Genomic DNA, 19,592 nt, shown 5'->3' with positions numbered 1-19,592 from the left:
ATTGTTAGGGTGTTTTCCATATTTTATTTAGAAATAGCTGAGTGGAGTTAACAGACAACTGTCCAGGTTACCTTACATGGATAGTTGGTTTTCAAAACATCAGAAGTCCATAGAATTGATGTTACAGATATTTATATATTAATGTTCATTTTGATTAGAGACCTGTCTTCTCCTGACAGCTTCCTGTCATGGATTCTAAGAAGAAATTGAGCATCCTTGGAGTTACTCCAGCTGTATGGTGACAGCCACTAGGCAAGAATTGCTTCTTTCCATCTACAGACAAATCACTGTCCAGAAAAGGACACACTTGCAGAATAGTCCACTGATTATATCTGCCTAGACAGAGTAATCAGTCCTTAATAATTCTGCATCACTAAGGTCTGCCAGATGATTCTGGGCCGGAAGGCTGAAGATTTGATGCTCCAATGTTCAGTAGTATGGGGGCTGTCCAGGTGTTCAGCAGTCTCTATAAATTGGCTAAAATTTTAGAAGCTATGTTTAGTGCTTCCCATAATTTCAGTTCACTCAGTCATTCTGGATTTCTGATAGGGTTGAAGACCTATAGTCTCATAGCCAACCCTGGCTATTTACTTTGAGCGAAAAGATCTGAGTGGATGGTTTTCAGCTGACATTCATTCTAAAGCCAAAAAAAGCCAGGATCAAAAGTAAGTGTTTTAGTTAGGAGAGATGACAGAGGTTCTGATTAATCAACAAAATGATGGACTGGGTATTAGGCCTATCTTGTACTTCACTGGTATAATTAGGAATAAGTATGCTCTAATTTTATTTTGAGAGAAAAGTTTTACTTTAACAGGAAGGGTGATATGTAGGAGGAGCTAAGTGGGAAGGAATACCGAGAGGAAGAGGTGGAGTAAAGAGAGGAGAAGATGAAGGAGAAGAGAAGCTAGGTGATGAGAGAGAGAAAGATAGAGAAAGAGGGGGGCATGGAGTCAGATGTCCATGTGTCTCCACCAGACAAAGATAGTTTATATATCTAGGTTGGGTATTGGGTTACACTTCTGATTGAGCATTACCAAACTTATAAAGCCTTTGATTAACATTTTAAAAAATTGTATAAAAGCAAAAAGGAAAAGGGGGCATGGGACAGGGCTTTTCTAGGGAGGGGAAATGGGGAAAGGGGATGGCATCTGAAATGTAAATGAATAAAAAAGAAACAAAAACCCCCCACATCACCAGATATATGCAGTGATTGAAATAAAATAATGGATAAATAATGATGGACTAAAAAGGAGAATCCACAGTTTTAAGGGAGCTAAATTTATTACATATAATTATTTACCAGGTATAAAGTTATTGATATGTGATATGTATTCCTCTTTCTCCACTTTTATTGACATTTATTGACATCTTACATTTGCAAGGGCTGCAGTTAGCAACAGGGACCAAGCTCTCTTTTTGGGAAAATGTGTCATTTGGAAGAAGGTGCGGAGACTCTGTGGGATAAAATGCATGCCTGGGAAGCTTGGTGCTATATCTCATTCCTTTGAATGAGAAGATTTTCTCAAACTCTTATTCATAAGATATTTATTCTTGTTTTATAAGCCACCAGCTCAAAATTGAGCATAAGGAACCTAGTCAATTAGATGTGAAAGCTAAGACAGGAGGAATGAAACTGCTTCAAAGTTATAGAATGTGATTCTTAGCATAATGACGTTTAAAATACCATAATCTTGAAATCTCTGAGAATGTCTTGGGAAACTGTCTTATTTGTACTCGAATATCAAAGAGTAGTATGCCAGTAATTTGAAAACACCAAGAAGCTTTTTTAAAACTTTATATTATGATTCTAAGTTTTATCATTATTTATTAATAAACATACTTTGTTCTTTAAAAAAAAAAAGAAATGCTCAACAGCCTCAGTCATCAGGGAAATTCAAATCAAAATAACCCTGAGATACAACCTCACACCAGTCAGAATGGCTAAGATCAAAAACTCAGGTGATAGTAGATGCTGGCGAGGAAGTGGAGAAAGAGGAACACTCTTCCATTGTTGGTGGGGTTGCAAGTTGGTACAACCACTCTGGAAATCAGTCTGGTGGTTCCTCAGAAAATTGGACATAGCACTACCTGAGGACCTAGCTATACCACTCCTGGGCATATACCCAGAAGATGCTCCAACTTATAACAAGGACATATGCTGCACTATGTTCATAGAAGCCTTATTTATAATAGCCAGAAGCTGGAAAGAACCCAGATGTCCTTCAACAGAGGAATGGATACAAAAAATGTAGTACATTTACGCAATGGAATATTACTCAGCTGTTAAAAATAATGAATTCAAGAAATTCTTAGGTAATCATCCTGAGTGAGGTAACCTAATCACAAAAGAACACACATATATTTAGTCACTGATAAGGGGATATTAGCCCCAAAGTTTGAAACAACAAAGATTCAACTAACAGACCACATGAAGCTCATAAAAAATGAAGAACAAGTGTGGATGCCTAGGTCTTACTTAGGAGTAACAAAATACCCAAGGGAGCAAATATAGAGACAAAGTGTGGGACAGAAACTGAAGGAGAGATTGTCTGAAGACATGGTATTCCACCTGGGTATTCATCCTGTGTGCAGTCACCAAAGGTAGATGTTGATATGGATGTCAGGAAGTGCATGCTGACAGGAGCCTTATAGGGCTGTCTCCTTAGAGGTCCCCCAGAGTCTGACATACCCAGAGGCAGATACTCACAGCTAACCATTGATCTGATCAAGGGGGAAGTTAGAGAGAAGACTGAAGGAGCCTTAAAGGTTGGTGGCCCCATGAGGAGAGCATCAATACCAACCAACCTGTGCTCCCCAGGGTCTAAACCACCAGCCTAGGAGCACATAGGGAGGGACACATGACTCCAGCTGTATATGTAGGGGAGGATGGCCTTGTTGGGCATAGGTGGGAGAGGAGATCTTTAGTCCCATGAAGGCTGAACACTGAGTGCTGGGGGAATTTGAGGGTGGGAAGGTGGGATTAGGGGGTAGGTGGGAGCACACCCTCATAAAAGCAGGAGGAGGGGATGGGATAAGGGGTTCCTGGGTGATGAGGGGAATGGGGTAAGGGGATAAAATTTGAAATGTAAATATAGTATCCAATAAAAAAAAGGAAAAAAGTGTCTTATAGGAAACTTTATTAACTGATTCCTGAATAATTATCGATATGGGTGGGTCCAGCCCACTATGTGTGTTGCCAACCCTAGGCATTGTTCTGAGTTGTAAAAGAAAGTAGGCTTCATGAGGAGTGAGCCAGTAAGCAATGTCTCTCCATAGCATCTGCTTCAGTTTCTGCTTCCACGTTTCTGCCTATGTTTAGAACATAGTCTTCATAGAGACTTCCAGGCAAATGAGTGTTGTTGCAGAAGCAGAACATAAACCTAAGAAGTGGATCATAACAACCATGTGATACAGAAACATGGTTTCAAGGTGAGCATCACAGCAAAGTGGTCACAACAGGTGGTCACAACAACACGTGGTTTTAATTATCCTTAGAAAAAACAAAGGCATTTTTGACATTCTGGAACAGCTATAGAAAAGATCCATTTGAGCTACGCTTATTGATAAGGTATAGGCCAATCCTTGAGAAACGCATTTAATCATAAATAGCAGTGAACACAATTTTTCTTTGCTATAAGATTGTTTTACAGCCTAAAATGGAGTCAGGCTGGTTTATCAATATTATCTAAATGGCTGTTTGTTTTCTAGGAGAGATTTGAAAGTCTGTAAATTCAGATAGAAGGAGAGGGAGAGACGATCTTAGAAGAGTTGGTGGAGAGGAAAGCAGTCAGAATGTGTTATATGAAAAAAATCATTTTCAATAAATGAAAACTAGAAAAGGAAGAAAAACTGGCTGCATTCTTCTTTCAATTTGAAATTTTGAGTGAAGCTAAATTCAAAAATAAAAGATGAATTAGCATGGCAGAAGAAATCCCAAGAATGCATGAAATGATCTGTACTGACCATATTTAATGAAGTTTACAGTGGAAATTAGAAGTAAAATGTAGAGCAAGTAGGTGTAGAAAAGTGTGTGAGAAAATCTAAGATTAAGACAAAGTGGTAATTATTAAAGAAATGAGTTCAGTTAAGAAACCTAACAGCCCAACACTGAAAGTTTGGAGTGATGGGTAACACACTGCAACCCCAAGAACATAAAAAATCAGAGGGCAATTTGTAAGTGGTTTGCTCTTTCCTTCAACCATGTAGGTATAAGGGAAGGAGCCCTGGTTTGGAGAGTTGGCAAAAAGGACTTTACTTGTTGAGCCAGCAAACCACCTGATCACCTCAATCATGGAACTGAAGAAGCTCTGTGTCTATACTGAAGTTCTCTGTGTATATCTGTCCATCACTCTTAAAGAGGTGATTCTTTCTGCTCTTGGTTTTGACAACACCATTCTGTAGATGCACAGGATTACTTCCTCCACAGTCTCAGAAGTTACACAATTCTGAAGAGCTTCAACAAAATCAGTTACTCATCTGAAGAAATATTTTCTAATATACTGTGAGATCTACTATGGTAAAGGTGCCCCATCTACCTGTAGAGAACAGTTCTGATGTTACCATTCTGTTCTTAATTGTTTCATGACTTGTCAGTAAACAAAGCCATGGGCTAATTGCTGGGCAGATGGTTCAGGTTCCTGGAGGAAAAGTGGACAAAAGGAAGGGGAGCATGCTTTGGAGAAAGAAGAACAATACAGCAATGTGAGATATCAAAATAAAGTGGCCACACAGTCGGCTACTACAGGTAGGTGGTCAGGGGCATTTAGGAACAGATGCAACTGAAAGGCTAAAATTTAGGGGAGGTGTGAAAGGTTGAAATAAGAAATTCATGAAGACACACTTTAACAGTCTGGAGATAGTACAACCCCAAGAGGACAAGTAGAAAATGAACAACAGTGTGTGTGTGTGTGTGTGTGTGTGTGTGTGTGTGTGTGTGTGTGTTAGCCTCAGTGTTAAGGGAAGCTAGGAGGGGCCTGGTAGCAGAGTCACTTCCCAGAGTAAAGGTAGAAGGTAGAGCAAAGACACAGGCAACATCTACCATCCCTCTCTCTGCTAGCCTTGAACTGAAATATTCACCCCACAGTCCTGTGTCCTCTGCTGCAGACTCCATTCTCCTGGGCTTGTCTAAGCTCAATGAAAACATTGTTCTGATGGAACTTCAGCATGATTTATTTACCAGTTTCATCCCTAGGAGAGTTCTCAATTCTGCAATTTACCTGATAAAGCCTAATCTGCATTGTCATGCAGGATGACACATGAGAGATCTGCTCCAACACTGACATTAAGAGATCCTGAGGCATGATCAGGAACCCACTCTAATGCCCTTTATGGAGGCCTCAGAGTTTAAACACTGAACATGCCTGCCCCAAGTATGTGACTGTACAGTTCTCAAGAATCTTCTCTCTTTGGTTGGGTGTGATCCAGTGCAACTAGTACGTCACACAAGGAAGGACAAAAGTCCAGGCAGGGGCTGCATAGATGGCTTATCCATTTGAGAATTTGTTTCTCAGTTGACCTAAAGAGCAATGATTAACAATCCTCTGTCACTTCAGTTCCAGGTGGAATCCACTGACCTCCTCTGGGGAATTGTTTGTTTGTTTGTTTGGTTGGTTGGTTTGTTTTGGTTTTTCTAGACAGGGTTTCTCTGTGTAGCCCTGGCTGTCCTGGAACTCACTCTGTAGACCAGGCTGGCCTCTAACTCAGAAATCCACCTGCCTCTGCCTCCCAAGTGCTGGGATTAAAGGCGTGAGCCACCGCCGCCCGGCCTGCCTCTGGGGAATTGTATGCATGTAGACATACAGCAGGTAAAACACCCATACATATTAAAGAAATAATGCAAAAACAGAAAAAAAAAAACCCTAACCAAATTAAAAAAAAAAAAAAAAAAAAAAAGCAACTACATTGTCCAGGCCAAGAGAACAGAAATCATCATCAGTAGAACAACAACACCAAAACCAAACCAACCAACCAAACAAACAAACAAAAACCCAACATCTGCCAAAAAGATCTTGGAATTCATGATCTCTGCTGTGCAGTTATAAGTGATGTTACCTTTCAAGGAAACAAGAGGCATACAGCTCTGTGTTTACTGATTTTTTTGATACTCCCTTAGTGAATAATTTTATTTCTTGGGATGTATTAGAGAAACACTCTTGTGTTTCTCCTGTTTGTTCATCATGAGCATCCATGGAGTAATACATTTTAACACAGCTGAATGTATAACCACAAAGATACAGCATGGATACATTTTTCATCATGAAGTTGGGATCTACAGAGTTTGACACACTATCCACATCAAAAGCCCAATTCTCTGTATAGCTCTGACTGGTTGGGAACTAATAATGAATCCTAAGCCACTTTACACTTGAACACGACCATTCCTACCTGATACTTCTACTGTTACAAGACTGTGAACCACAGATGAATACAGACGGTTCTTATGAGATAAAAATTAGAGATTGCCTTTTTATTCATAAGAATACATTGATTTTGATCAATACCAGCTTAAATTGCCAGAGCCAAAATATACAGTACACAGCCTTAGCAAAACAGCAAATGACAGTAACAGAAAATAATAAATAAATAACAAAACTTCAAATGAAAAGAAAGAAAAACATATACTCAAGGCAAGTAAAACTCTAACCAAAACCAAAATACAATTATTAAGCTAAGCAGTGTTCTCTTGCTGTAGATTTTGTAGCACAGACATACAACCTTTTGCTGGCCTTGGAAATATAGTACAAAGGCAGTCAGCAATGGTAATAATCTCTTCAAGATGAATGTAGGTATGCCCCATTGGGGCATGGGGTTTGCTGTTGGACAAGTCCTTCCAAGCCAAATCATGAGTCATGTTACAGACAACACCTCAAAGTCTTTAAAATTTGCTTGACTGATCTCCATGAAATTATTGTTGAAGACCCATAAGGACAAGCAAAAATTTACATTCTCAGTCTCCTCCTGGATGACCAGCAGATCTTGATGTCCCTCAGCACTTCTCTGAAGCCTTCCAAACATGCACTCTTGCTGGACCAGAGGCTAGACTAAATAAAGGCCTTGTCACATCTAGGAAACCAAAGAAAGAAAGAAAATGCAGCCCAAGATTGCCATGGTTATAGGGATAAGATGTAATGGTGGTTCACTTGCTTTGCACACTCAGTGCCCCTGGTGAGGAGTAGTGTCTGAGGGAGACCTTGACCTGTTCTGTACCCTGTTTGAGCTTCTGGTGGAGTATTTCAGACCTAGCAGAGGAAGAGAAAAAAGCCGGGTGAGGACCTGCCATGTCAACTATCCAGCAAACATCAGGCCTATCCAGCAGGACAATCCAGTATGACCTTTGAGCTAGGGTCATTTCCTATATCGCCAAAGAAGAAGGGCCAGAGAGCACCTGGGCCTGGAATTTTTCTCAGATTTAATACATGGCTTGCAAGTGAACAGTGAACTACACACTGTGCTGGAGTTAAAATAAAACACCGCTCTCTGCCTGGATCCTGGTGGCTGAAGCAGTCACACAGCTGATCTGCCCCCCTGTGGAAACTGCATCCAGAGGCATCCTAGAGAGGTCAGGGAATACAGAGCTGCAGGCATCCTAGAGAGGTCACAGACCGCAGAGCTGCAGAGCAGGGGACACCATATCCTGAAGCGTCCTAGAGGAGCAACTATACTCAGAGCAGCAAACAACTAGCTGGTCTACTACCATGGAGACACCATATCCTGAGATATCCTAGAAAAGTCACTGTACCCAGAACAGCTGGAGCTCAGGACCATACAGACATCCTGACACCTAGGAGCTCTGACACAACCAAGATAACTGGAAAGGCAGACTCCAGTCAGAACCAGTGAGTGTGAGTAGCACTACAGCTAACCAAATGGTGAAAGGCAAGCGTAAGAATGTAAACAACAGAAACCACAGTTACTTGGCATCACCAGAACCCAGTTGTCCCACCATAGCAAGCCTGGAACACCACACCCCATGGGAAAAAGCAGGACTCAGAATTAAAATCACTTCTAATGATGATGATAGAGGACTTTAAAAAGGACATAAACAACACTCTCAAAGAATTTGAGGAGAGCGCAGGTAAACAGGTAGAAGCCCTTAAAGAAATGCAAGAAAACACAACAAAACAGGTGAAGGGATTACACAAAACCATCCAGGATCAAAAAATGGAAGTAGAAACAATAAAGAAATCTCAAAGGGAGACTACCCTGGAGAGAGAAAACCTAGGAAAAAGATCAGGAGTCACAGACGCAAGCATCACCAACAGAATACAAGAGATAGAAGAGAGAATTTCATGCACAGAAGATACCATGGAAAACATAGACACAAAGGTCAAAGAAAATGCGGAATGCAAAAAGATCCTAACACAAAACATCCAGGAAATCCAGGACACAATGAGAAGACCAAACCTAAGGATAATAGGTATAGATGAGGGTGAAGACTCCCAACTTAAAGGGCCAAAAAATATCTTCAACAAAATTATAGAGGAAAACTTCCCTAACCTAAAGAAAGAGATGTCCTTAAATATACAAGAAGCCTCAGAATCCCAAATAGATTAGACCAAAAAAGAAATACCTCCCATCACACAATAATCAAAGCATCAAATATACAAAACAAAGAGAAGATACTAAAAGCAGTAAGGGAAAAGGCAAAGTAACATATAAAGGCAGACCTATAAGAACTACACCAGAGACTATAAAAGCCAGAATATCCCGGACTGATAACATACAAACCTTAAGAGATCACAAATGCCAGCCCAGACTACTATACCCAGCAAAATTCTCAATCACTATTGATGGAGAAACCAAGATATTCCATGACAAAACCAAATTTATACAATATCTTCCCACAAATCCAGCACTTCAAAGAATAACGGATGGAAAACTCCAACAAAAGGAGGGAAACTACAACCAAGAGAGAGCAAGAAAGTAGTGTTCCAACAACCCCAAAAGAAGATCGCGACACAAACATAATTCCACCTCTAATAACAAAAATAACAGGAAGCAACAATCATTTTCCTTAATATCTCTTAATATCAATGGACTCAATTCACCAATAAAAAGACACAGACTATCAGACTGGATACATAAACAGGACCCAACATTCTGCTGCATACAAGAAATGTAACTCTATGACAAAGGCAGACACTACCTCAGAGTAAAAGGTTAGAAAACAATCTTCCAAGTAACTGGTCCCAAGAAACAAGCTGGAGTAGCGATTCTAATATCAAATAAAATCAGTTTTCAACCAAAAGTAATCAAAAAAGATAAAGAAGGACACTTCATATTCATCAAAGAAAAGATGTACCAAGAGGAACTCGCAATTCTGAACATGTATGCCCCAAATGCAAGGGCACCCACATACATAAAAGAAACTTTACTAAAGCTTAAAGCATACATTGCACCTCACACAATAATAGTGGGAGATTTCAACACCCCACTCTCAGCTATGGACAGATCATCGAAACAGAAACTAAACCGACACACAATGAAACTAACAGAAGTTATGAACCAATTGGACTTAACTGACATCTATAGAACATTTCATCCTAAAACAAAAGAATATACCTATTTCTCAGCACCTCATGGTACCTTCTGCAAAATAGACCATATAATTGGTCACAAAACAGGCCTCAACAGATACAAAAAGATTGAAATAATCCCTTGTACCCTATCAGACCACCATGGACTAAGACTTGTCTTTGACATGGACAAAAACAATGGAAAACCCACATACACGTGGAAACTGAATAATGCTCTACTCAATGATAACTTGGTCAAGGAAGAAATACAGAAAGAAATTAAAGACTTTTTAGAATTAAATGAAAATGAGGACACATCATATCAAAACTTGTGGGGCTCCATGAAAGTAGTATTAAGAGGAAACCTCAGAGCTCTAAGTGCCCACAAAAAGAAAATGGAAAGAGCATACATTAACTAACAACTTGACAGCAAACCTGAAAGCGTTAGGACAAATAGAAGCTAATATACCCAAGAGGAGTAGACGGCAGGAAATCAAACTCAGGGCTGAAACCAACCAAGTTGAAACAAAAAGAACTATACTAAATATCATCAAAACCAGGGGCTGGTTCTTTGAGAAAATCAGCAAGATAGACAAACCCTTAGCCAGACTAACCAAAGGGTGCAGAGACAGTACTCAAATTAATAAAATCAGAACTGAAAAGGGAGACATAACAACAGAAACAGAAGAAATTTAAAAAATCATCAGATCCTACTACAAAGGCCTATACTCAACCAAATTGCAAAATCTGGATGAAATGGACAATTTTTTAGACAGGTACCAGACAGAAAAATTAAATCAGGAGCAGATAAACGATCTAAACAGTCCTATAAACCCTAAAGAAATAGAAGCAGTCATTAAAAATCTCCCCACCAAAAAAAGTCTGGGACCAGATGGTTTTAGTGCAGAATTCTATCAGACCTTCCAGGAAGACCTAATACCAATTCTCTTCAAACTATTCCACCGAATAGAAACAGAAGGCACAATACCCAATTCGTTCTATGAAGCTACAATTATGCTCATACATAAACCGCAGAAAGATGCAACAAAGAAAGAGAACTACAGACCAATCTCTCTTATGAATATTGATGCAAAAATACTCAATAAAATTCTCGCAAACTGAATCCAACAACACATCAAAACAATCATCCATCATGATCAAGTTGGCTTTATCCCAGGAATGCAGGGATGGTTCAATATTCAGAAATCCATCAATGTAATCCACTACATAAATAAACTCAAAGAAAAAAAACCAACTGATCATCTCACTAGATGTTGAGAAAGCATTTGACAAAATTCAACATCCCTTCATGTTAAAACCCTTGGAAAGAGCAGGAATTCAATGCCCCTACCTAAACATTGTAAAAGCAATATACAGCAAGCCAGGTGCCAACATCACACTAAATGGAGAGAAACTTGAAGCAATCCCACTAAGCTCAGGGACTAGACAAGGCTGCCCACTCTCACCCTACCTATTCAATATAATACTGGAAGTCCTAACCAGACAACAAAAGGAAGTGAAAGGAAATACAAATAGGAAAGGAAAAAGTCAAAATTTCACTATTTGCAGATGATATGATAGTATACTTAAATGACCATAAAACTTCCACCAGAGAACTCCTAAACCTGATAAACAACTTCAGCAAAGTGGCTTGATATAAAACCAACTCAAACAAATCAGTAGCCTTCATCTACTCAAGGGATAAACAGGCTGAGAAAGAAATTAGGGAAATGACACCCTTCACAATAGCCACAAATAATATAAAATATCTTGGAGTGAATCTAATCAAGCAAGTGAAAGATTTGTATGACAAGAACTTCAAATCTCTGAAGAAAAAACATCGAAAAAGATCTCAGAAAATAGAAAGATCTCCCATGCTCCTTGATTGGCAGGATTAACTTAGTAAAAATGGCCATCTTGACAAGAGCAATCTACAGATTCAATGAAATCCCCATGTAAATTCCAAATCAATTTTTCATAGAGATAGAAAGAGCAATTTGCAAATTCACTTGGAATAACAAAAAACCAGGATAGCCAGAACTATTCTCAACAATAAAAGAACTTCTGGGGGAATCACCATCCCTGACCTCAAACTGTACTACAGAGCAATAGTGATAAAAAACTGCATGGTATTGGTACAGAGACAGGCAGGAAGATCAATGGAATGGAATTGAAGATCCAGAAATGAACCCACACACCTATGGTCACTTGATCTTTGACAAGGGAGCTAAAAACCATCCAGTGGAATAAGGACAGCATTTTCAACAAATGGTACTGGTTCAACTGGAGGTCAGCATGTAGAAGAATTCAACTCAATGCCTTCTTATTCCCTTGTACAAAGCTGAAGTCCAAGTGGATAAAGGACCTTTACATTAAACCAGATACACTGAAACTAACAGAAGAGAAGGGGAAGAAGACCCTCAAATACCTAAGCACATGGGGAAAAGTTCCTGAACAGAACACCAATGGCTTATGCTCTAAGATCAAGAATTGACAAATGGGACCTCATAAAATTGCAAAGCTTCTGTAAGGCAAAGGACACTGTCAATAGGACAAAACAGCAACCAACAGATTGGGAAAAGATCATTACCAATCGTATATCCAATAGAGGGCTAATATCCAAGATATACAAAGAACTCAGGAAATTAAACTCCAGACAACCAAATAACCCTATTAAAAAATGGGCTACAGAGCTAAACAAAGAATTCTCAGGTGAGGAAACTCGAATGGCTTAGAAGCACCATAAGTAATGCTCAACATCCTTAGTCATCAGGGAAATGCAAATCAAAACAACCCTGAGATACCACTCACACCAGTCAAAATGGCTAAGATCAAAAACTCAGGTAGTAGCAGATGCTGGCGAGCATGTGGAGAAGGAGAAACACTTCTCCATTGTTGGTGGGATTGCAAGATGGTACAACCACTCTAGAAATCAGTCTGGTGGTTCCTCAGAAAATTGTACATAGCATTACCTGAGGATTCAGCTATACCATTCCTGGGTATATACCCAGAAGATGCTCCAATATATAACAAGGACATATGCTGCAGTATGTTCATAGCAGCCTTATTTGTAATAGCCAGAAGCTGGAAAGAACCCAGATGTCCTTCAACAGAGGAATGAATACAAAAAATATGATACATTACACAATGGAATATTATTCAGCTATTAAAAATAATGATGCAATGGCTATTCCTGGCTGACTACATCTAGAATGAAGTATAATCCAGAAATGGAGGGCACACCTGTGATCCAGATCTTGAAGCTGGAAGACACAGACTTCTGATCTGGATTTTGGCATGGAGATCTTGAAGCAGAGTGGCCAGGAAAAGCTTAGCCCCAGGCAAAGTTGTACATGCTTTTAATTCTAGGAGACAGATGCAATCAGATCTTGGAGTTCATGTCAGCCTTGGACAAAGCAAGTTCTGGTGGTACACACCTTTAGTGTGAGCCACACCTTCTGCTGGAGGCCTATATAAGGATAGTGGAAGAAGGAAGACTGACTCTTTGCCTGCTTGCACTTACTTGCCAGCACATCTGTTGGAATCTACCTCTTCAGGATTCCAGGCTCTAGAGACGACCAACTGAAACTACTAGACTTTTGGACTTTCAATTCTGCAGATTGTAAGTCATTACAATTGATTCTCTTAATATATAGAGATATTTCATAAGTTCTGTGACTCTAGAGAACCTTACCTAATATGACTTTTACTGTGGATATGAGAAGTTTCTAATTTATTTATGGAGGCATTTTACTGTGAACTTTGCTCTTAGGACTGCTTTCATTGTGTCTCATAAATGTGCCTTCATTTTCATTGAATTCTAGAAGGTCATTAATTTCTTTATTTCTTCTTTTACCCAGAGATCATTGAATAGAGAATTGTATAGGCTTTCTGGTGTTTCTGTCAGTGTTGTTGAAGTGCAGCTTTCAATCATGGTTGTCTGACAAGATACAAGGTATTGTTTCATTTTTATTGTATATATTGAGGCTTGCTTTGGGATCAAGAAAATGGTCAATTTTGGAGTAGGATCCCTGAGTTGATGATAAGAAGGCATATTCCTTTGAGTTTGCCATTGAGCTACATTCACTGTCACTAAAATGGTATAAAGTCTTTGGATTCATTCAAACTACAGAAATCAGCTATCACAAAATAGAGATCAATTGAAAGCATTTGATAAATTTATTTAGCAGCTGCACCTGTTGATACAAGTAATACATGAGCTAACTCTGCCACCACTCCTGAAGTAAATATATTAAATACATATGACAAACAGAAATATACAGTATATAAAATAACGGATAAATTTATATTAATTATCTTTTCAATTTTTTCAGATTGTAATATAAACTGGAGAACATCACCTGCTAAACTCTGCTACTTAGTCAGCAAAAAGAAGTCATGGCTTCAGTTGCATCAGCCTTGGAAGAGCTGCCTGGTAGGAAGTACCATGCAGAACACAACATGCATGAACCAAGAACAGGCATGGGCTTGGGCAATGGATAACTTCGAGGCCCTGAGCCATCCCTCCTGCCAGCACCCCTGGTTATATGGACCTGGGAAACCCAACATAGCCATAGTGATGGATAAAGTTTCATTTGGAGAAGAGAGGGTCCAGAAATGCTATAGAGAGTTGCATGTTGAAGAACCAATGGCTGAAATTTCAGAGAGCCTTTGGGGTCCTCAAGAAGTAGGAGCCTCTTTCAGGAGAACGGTTCAATGGGCTCTGAACCAGCCAAAGGATGACAAGGCCCTCAGTGGTGGAGACATGCTTGCTCCAAGTGAATTCTAGAGCCAAGGAAGCTCCCAGAAATGACTAAAAAAGAGGCTTACAGGAGAGAGAAACCTGAAAAGGAAAGACACCTAAGCAATGTGGGGAGCATATGCCCTGAAATCCCTCAATAGATTCACTGGGAGGAGCCAGAGAAAAACTGAGGAAGAGCCTCAGGCTGCCTCTGTGGACTTCAGAGCTGGAACTCTGCCCCACATGCCCAGGAGTCTGGAAGTCCCTTTATCTTGTCCTCCTGATGGTTCAATTGATAACTTAAGGAATTTAAAAAAAAATCTATATAGAATCATTGCATTCTGATGGAAAGTGTACAGAATTAAAATCGTTCCTCTCTTCTACCTGTGTAATTTTTCAGGGGCAAAGTCAGGATTCGAATCTGGGGCAGGAAGTGGTCACTAATCAAGTCATAGGAATTTCCCTTCGGGTGGAGTCTCATTAGAAGTGGAATGTGGACACTAACAGGCTTGGTAGGAACAAAAGCGTGGCCCAACCACTAGGGTTTCTTCTATTGTTTTTCAAAAGAGGGCAGAGTGATGTGTGGGTAAAGGTGGGTGTTTGGGAGGAGGTTTTAAGTGATCTGCAGGTTACAATGACAGGAAAGAAACAATCTGATTTCAGATCCTCTGAATTGGCCACCAGGAGATGAGAGGATATCAGGTCCAGGCAAGAACAAAATACTTCCCTTTAAGCCATGCCCATTTCAGGTGTTTCTGTGTTAGTTTGCCTGCCAGATCCAACAAACAGGGTTTATGAATGGGCTCCAAGGAACAGCAAAAAAAAAAAAGGCCTCTTAAGGTTTATAGCTAAATAAGGATTTCCAGAGCCAGGCAGGCCTGTGCACACCTTTAATCCTAGCACCTTAGGGACAGGCAGGTCTCTGAGTTCAAGGTCAGTTGTGTCTGCAGAGTAAATTCCTGGACAGCAAGTCAGACCCTCTTTCAAAAGAAAGTGTTCTTTCCCTGTGGAGTAGATTCGCTGATAAAAATTTCTGGTGGTCAGGTTCATTGATAATCTAAGCACTTGCAAGGGTGTGGGGTGGTGTTTGTGTGCAGAGAGAAGGTAAAGATAAGTAGCAAGTCTCAGAACAAGGAACTAAACCCCTTACTTAATAAAATATATTATTGATCTGTTTCCTGATGTAAGCATGCAGGCTTAAGAACATTCCATAGATTCTGTGTAGGGTCGTTTTTAGAAAATCTCTGTCCCGAGAATCCTCACTGTCAAAGAGTTCTAGAAGCTGCGATACAAACTTCTGATCAATATATTTCTTTGCTATATTGGGCTGGAAATCTGGAGGCTCTAAAAATCTTAAGAAAAATTCATAAACAAGCTGCGGATGAGGCCAGGCTGCTTCTAATGCTGGTTCATCTTCTTCTCGGTCGAATTCCGTTCCCGTAGGATTGGAGGAGGTTGGCAAGGTTCGAAACTTAGTAACTGCCAACATGTGGATGGGCTTCGTGATCGCGTTCTGGTTGTGGGTGATTTACTCCACTATCTTGATTAGAGCAGCGCAGCTGGATTTACTTCCTTCCACTTCAGGTCGTTCAGTGGGTCAGAAGCAAAGTCAAAGAGGACACAACACTGACGTAGCTTCTGGATAAAAAGCTTCTCTTGACCCGCAGGAGGAACATCTTGTAAAGATGGGAGTTTTTGCAGTTCTCTGTTATTGCTGGCATTAAACCATGAAGAGTTCTGCCATTTGTCTGTCTTCACAGGGACTACGATTGGCTGAGGGACAGGTACTTTTAGTACATGTCGAAGACTGGACAGCTGCGAAGCTGTTTTTCTTGCTGGCTATCTCTGCTTCTGCTGTACCGTGTCCTTTTGAACCTTTCCCACTTTTCACCAGTTTTGGTGTTTTTTTCTCCTTGTTTTTATTTGGCATGGCTGTTGCAGGCCGCTGCTGCAGCCCCTGCAGCCGCCCACCACCACTGCTGCTGCAGCAGCAGAAATGCTCCTGGCTCGGTCATCCTGCCATCCTGTCTGCCAATGCCGCAGCCCGGGGACTGAGTTGCTTGTCTGCTCTCGCTTCCCCTTTTCCAGGCTCCCCTTCCAATTTCTTGACCTTGCATTTCTCCAATTTTTCCTTTTCTAAAATTTCTTTCTCAGAACTGGAGCTAGTCTCTGCCTCATGCAAGGGTTTCTTAGCTGCATCATCCTGTGCCACTACGTGTGGGGAGGAACTCCTAGTCCCAATGGCCCAATCAAAACAATCAAGTTCATGTAGTGCTACTTACATTCAGTTTGATCCTATTGATTCTTGGGCACCTCCCTCCTCCCAGGCCATGTATCATCCTTCTCAGCTCTGTCAGGTGCAGATTTCATTCATTTTCATGGACACCTAACCATCTCTCCTGTCCTTCCCTACACAGGATCCTGAATCTCCCATTCTCCTACCCATCCTTCCTCCCTTCCAGTTCTCTTCCTCCACGTGTCTAATATGACTATTTTATTTCCCCTTCTAAGTGAGATTCAAGCTTCCTTCCTTGGGCCTTCCTCCTTGTTTAGCTTCTTTGGGTCTATAGAGTATAATATGATACATTTATTTTATGGCTAATATCCACTTATAAGTGAGTACTTGCAGTGAATGTCCTTTGGGGACTGAGTTGTCTCACTCAGCCTGATATTCTCAAATTCCATTCATTTGCCTGAAAAATTCATGGTGTCTTGGTTTTTAATAGCTGAATAGTATTCTATGCTGTACGTGTTCCACATTGTCTTTATCTTTTTCAGGTGACAAACATCTAAGTTGTTTTCAGTTTCTGGCTATTACAAATAAATCTGCTATGAACATAACTGAGCAAGTGTCTTTGTGAGATGTTGGAGCATCCTTTGGGTGTTTTCCCAGCAGTAATAGAGCTGAGTCTGGAGGTGGAACTATTCCCAGTTTTCTTAGAAAATGCCAAATTGATTTCCAACACTTGCATTCCCACCAGCAATGGAGGAGTGTTCTCCTTGCTCCACATCTTGCAAGCATCTGCTCTCTCTCTCTTCAGTATTAGATCTTAGCCATACTGATGGATGTAAAATGGAAAATCAGAGTGTTTTGATTTGTATTCTTATGACTAAGAAATTTGAAATTTTTAAAAGGATTTTCTCAGCCATTTGAGATTCCTCAGTTAAGAATTCTCTGTTTAGTTCTATACCCCAGTTTTATGATTGGATTCTTTGTGTTCTTGTTGTCTAGCTTCTTGAGATCTTGGTAGATTTTTGATATTAGCCTTATTTAGATGAAGGGTTGGTGAAGATCCTTTCCCAGTCTGTGGGCTGCGGATTTGTCCTATTGACAGTGTCCTTTACCTTACAAAAGCTTTTCATGAGGTCCCTTTTATCAGATGTTCATCTAAGAGCCATTGGTTTTCTGTTCACGGACTTGTAACCAGTACCAATGTATTTAATGGTATTTCCTAGTTTGTCTTCTATGAGATTTAATACATCCAATTTTATATTGAAGTCCTTAGTCCACTTAGATTTTAGTTTTGTGCAGGGTGATATGTATGGATCCATTTTCATTATTCTACATATAGACATCCAGTTAGTCCACCACCATTTGAATAAGCTTTCATTTTTCCATTGTATGGTTCTGGCTTCTTTATCAAATATCAAGTGTCCATAGGGGTGTGTGTGTGTGTGTGTGTGTGTGTGTGTGTGTGTGTGTTTATTTCTGGGTCTTTGATTCAATTCCATTGATGAATGTGTCTGTTTCTGTACAAATACCATGCAGATTTTTATGACTATTACTCTGTAGTACAGATTGAGGTCAGGGAGAGTGGTTTCTCCCAATGTTCTTTAATTGTTATGGACTGTTTTGGCTCTCCTGGGTTTTTTGTTTTTCCATATGAAGTTGACAATTTCTCTTTCAAGGTCTGTAAAAAAATTGTTTTGGAATTCCATTGGGATTACATTGAATCTATAGATTGCTTTTGGTAAGATGGCCAGTTTCACTATGTGAATACTATCTATCCAAGAGCATGAGAGATCTTTCCATCTTCTGACATCTTCTTCAACTTCTTTCTTTAGGGATTGAAGGTCTTGTCATACGAATTTTTTACTTCCATGGTTAGAGCTACATCAAGATATTTCTTTCTAGGCCCATTGATCAGGAGGGCTACCGACTTCTTTGAGTAAATTTTGTATCCAGACACTTTGCTGAAGTTATTAGTGCCTATAGGATTTCTCTGTTCAAATTTTTGGGGTTGATTATGTACACTGTCATATCCTGAAAAATTGGTAATACTTTTGTGGGGAAGAAATCTCACTGGCCGGGGTGGGGGTGGGGAGTCCAGCGGCAGGGTCTCGGCGGCGGGCTTCCCACCCTGCCCAGAAGGTCCCACATTCACTCAGCTGTAGGTGGGTGGGCCAGTGGCTGCATCGGCAAGGTTCCAGGGTTCCGAAAGCTGGGAATCTGGCAGAGAGACCATGACACGTGGAGTCCGGTTTTCCAAAGTTTTATTGTTCATGGCATGGTAAATGGATGTAGGTGGCATGCGCTTTCCCCCCAAAAGCCAGGGGAGATTAATTTTATAGGGAGGGGGGAAGGGAAGGGAATAACTTAATTAGCTACGCCCCTGGCCTTTTGATAATTCATTAATATTTAAATCTCTGGAGGTGGAGACTTGTTAATCATGCCCTCTACCTGTGTCCTACGTGACTGAAGTTGGCAGGTTAAATAGAGTTACCTAGTCTAAGGCCCGACATACTTTGACTTCTTCCTTTCTTATTTGTATTCTCTTGATCAACTTTTGTTGTCTTATTGCTCTGGCTAGAACTTCAGGTACTACACTGAATACATCAGGACAGAGTGGGCAGCCTTGTCTTATCCCTGAATGTATGGAAATACTTAAATTTCTCTCCATTTATCTTTAAAATGAAGGGGTATCATATATTATCAAACATTTTTCTCAGTATCTAATGAGATAATTATATGATGACTTTCTTTCAGTTTGTTTATATGGTGGATTACTTTGATGGATTTTCTTATGTTGTATCATCCCTGCATCCCGGAAAGGAAGCCTACTTGATCTTGATGAATGATTTCTTTGATATGTTCCTGAATTGGGTTTGTGAGAATTTTATTGAGTATTTTTGAATTGTTGTGCCAGGGAAATGTGAGTGATTGCCCAAAACACACAAAGGAGACAATCTGATGCAACTCACAGCCAAGTTTTTATTCAATACAAGCTAGCTTGCCCCCCCCAACAATGGCACAACCATCACACAGGACATTTTGGGGGTGAAGGAGCCCCAAATGTGTACGAGGGCAGGGCTTTATAGTAAGAATCAAGCAGGGA

The 19,592-nt window shown here is 40.2% G+C and overlaps 1 pseudogene; it reads right to left on the bottom strand.

Moving 5' to 3' along the window:
- Window positions 1-16,186, bottom strand: part of LOC117723848 (serine/threonine-protein phosphatase 2A 56 kDa regulatory subunit gamma isoform-like) — a 691,904-nt pseudogene extending 675,718 nt beyond the window's left edge.
- Window positions 16,187-19,592: the final 3,406 nt, after the last annotated feature.

Source organism: Arvicanthis niloticus, chromosome 19 (assembly GCF_011762505.2).
Source record: "Arvicanthis niloticus isolate mArvNil1 chromosome 19, mArvNil1.pat.X, whole genome shotgun sequence".
NCBI lineage: Eukaryota > Metazoa > Chordata > Mammalia > Rodentia > Muridae > Arvicanthis > Arvicanthis niloticus.
This window is presented reverse-complemented; position numbering and strand designations above follow the sequence as displayed.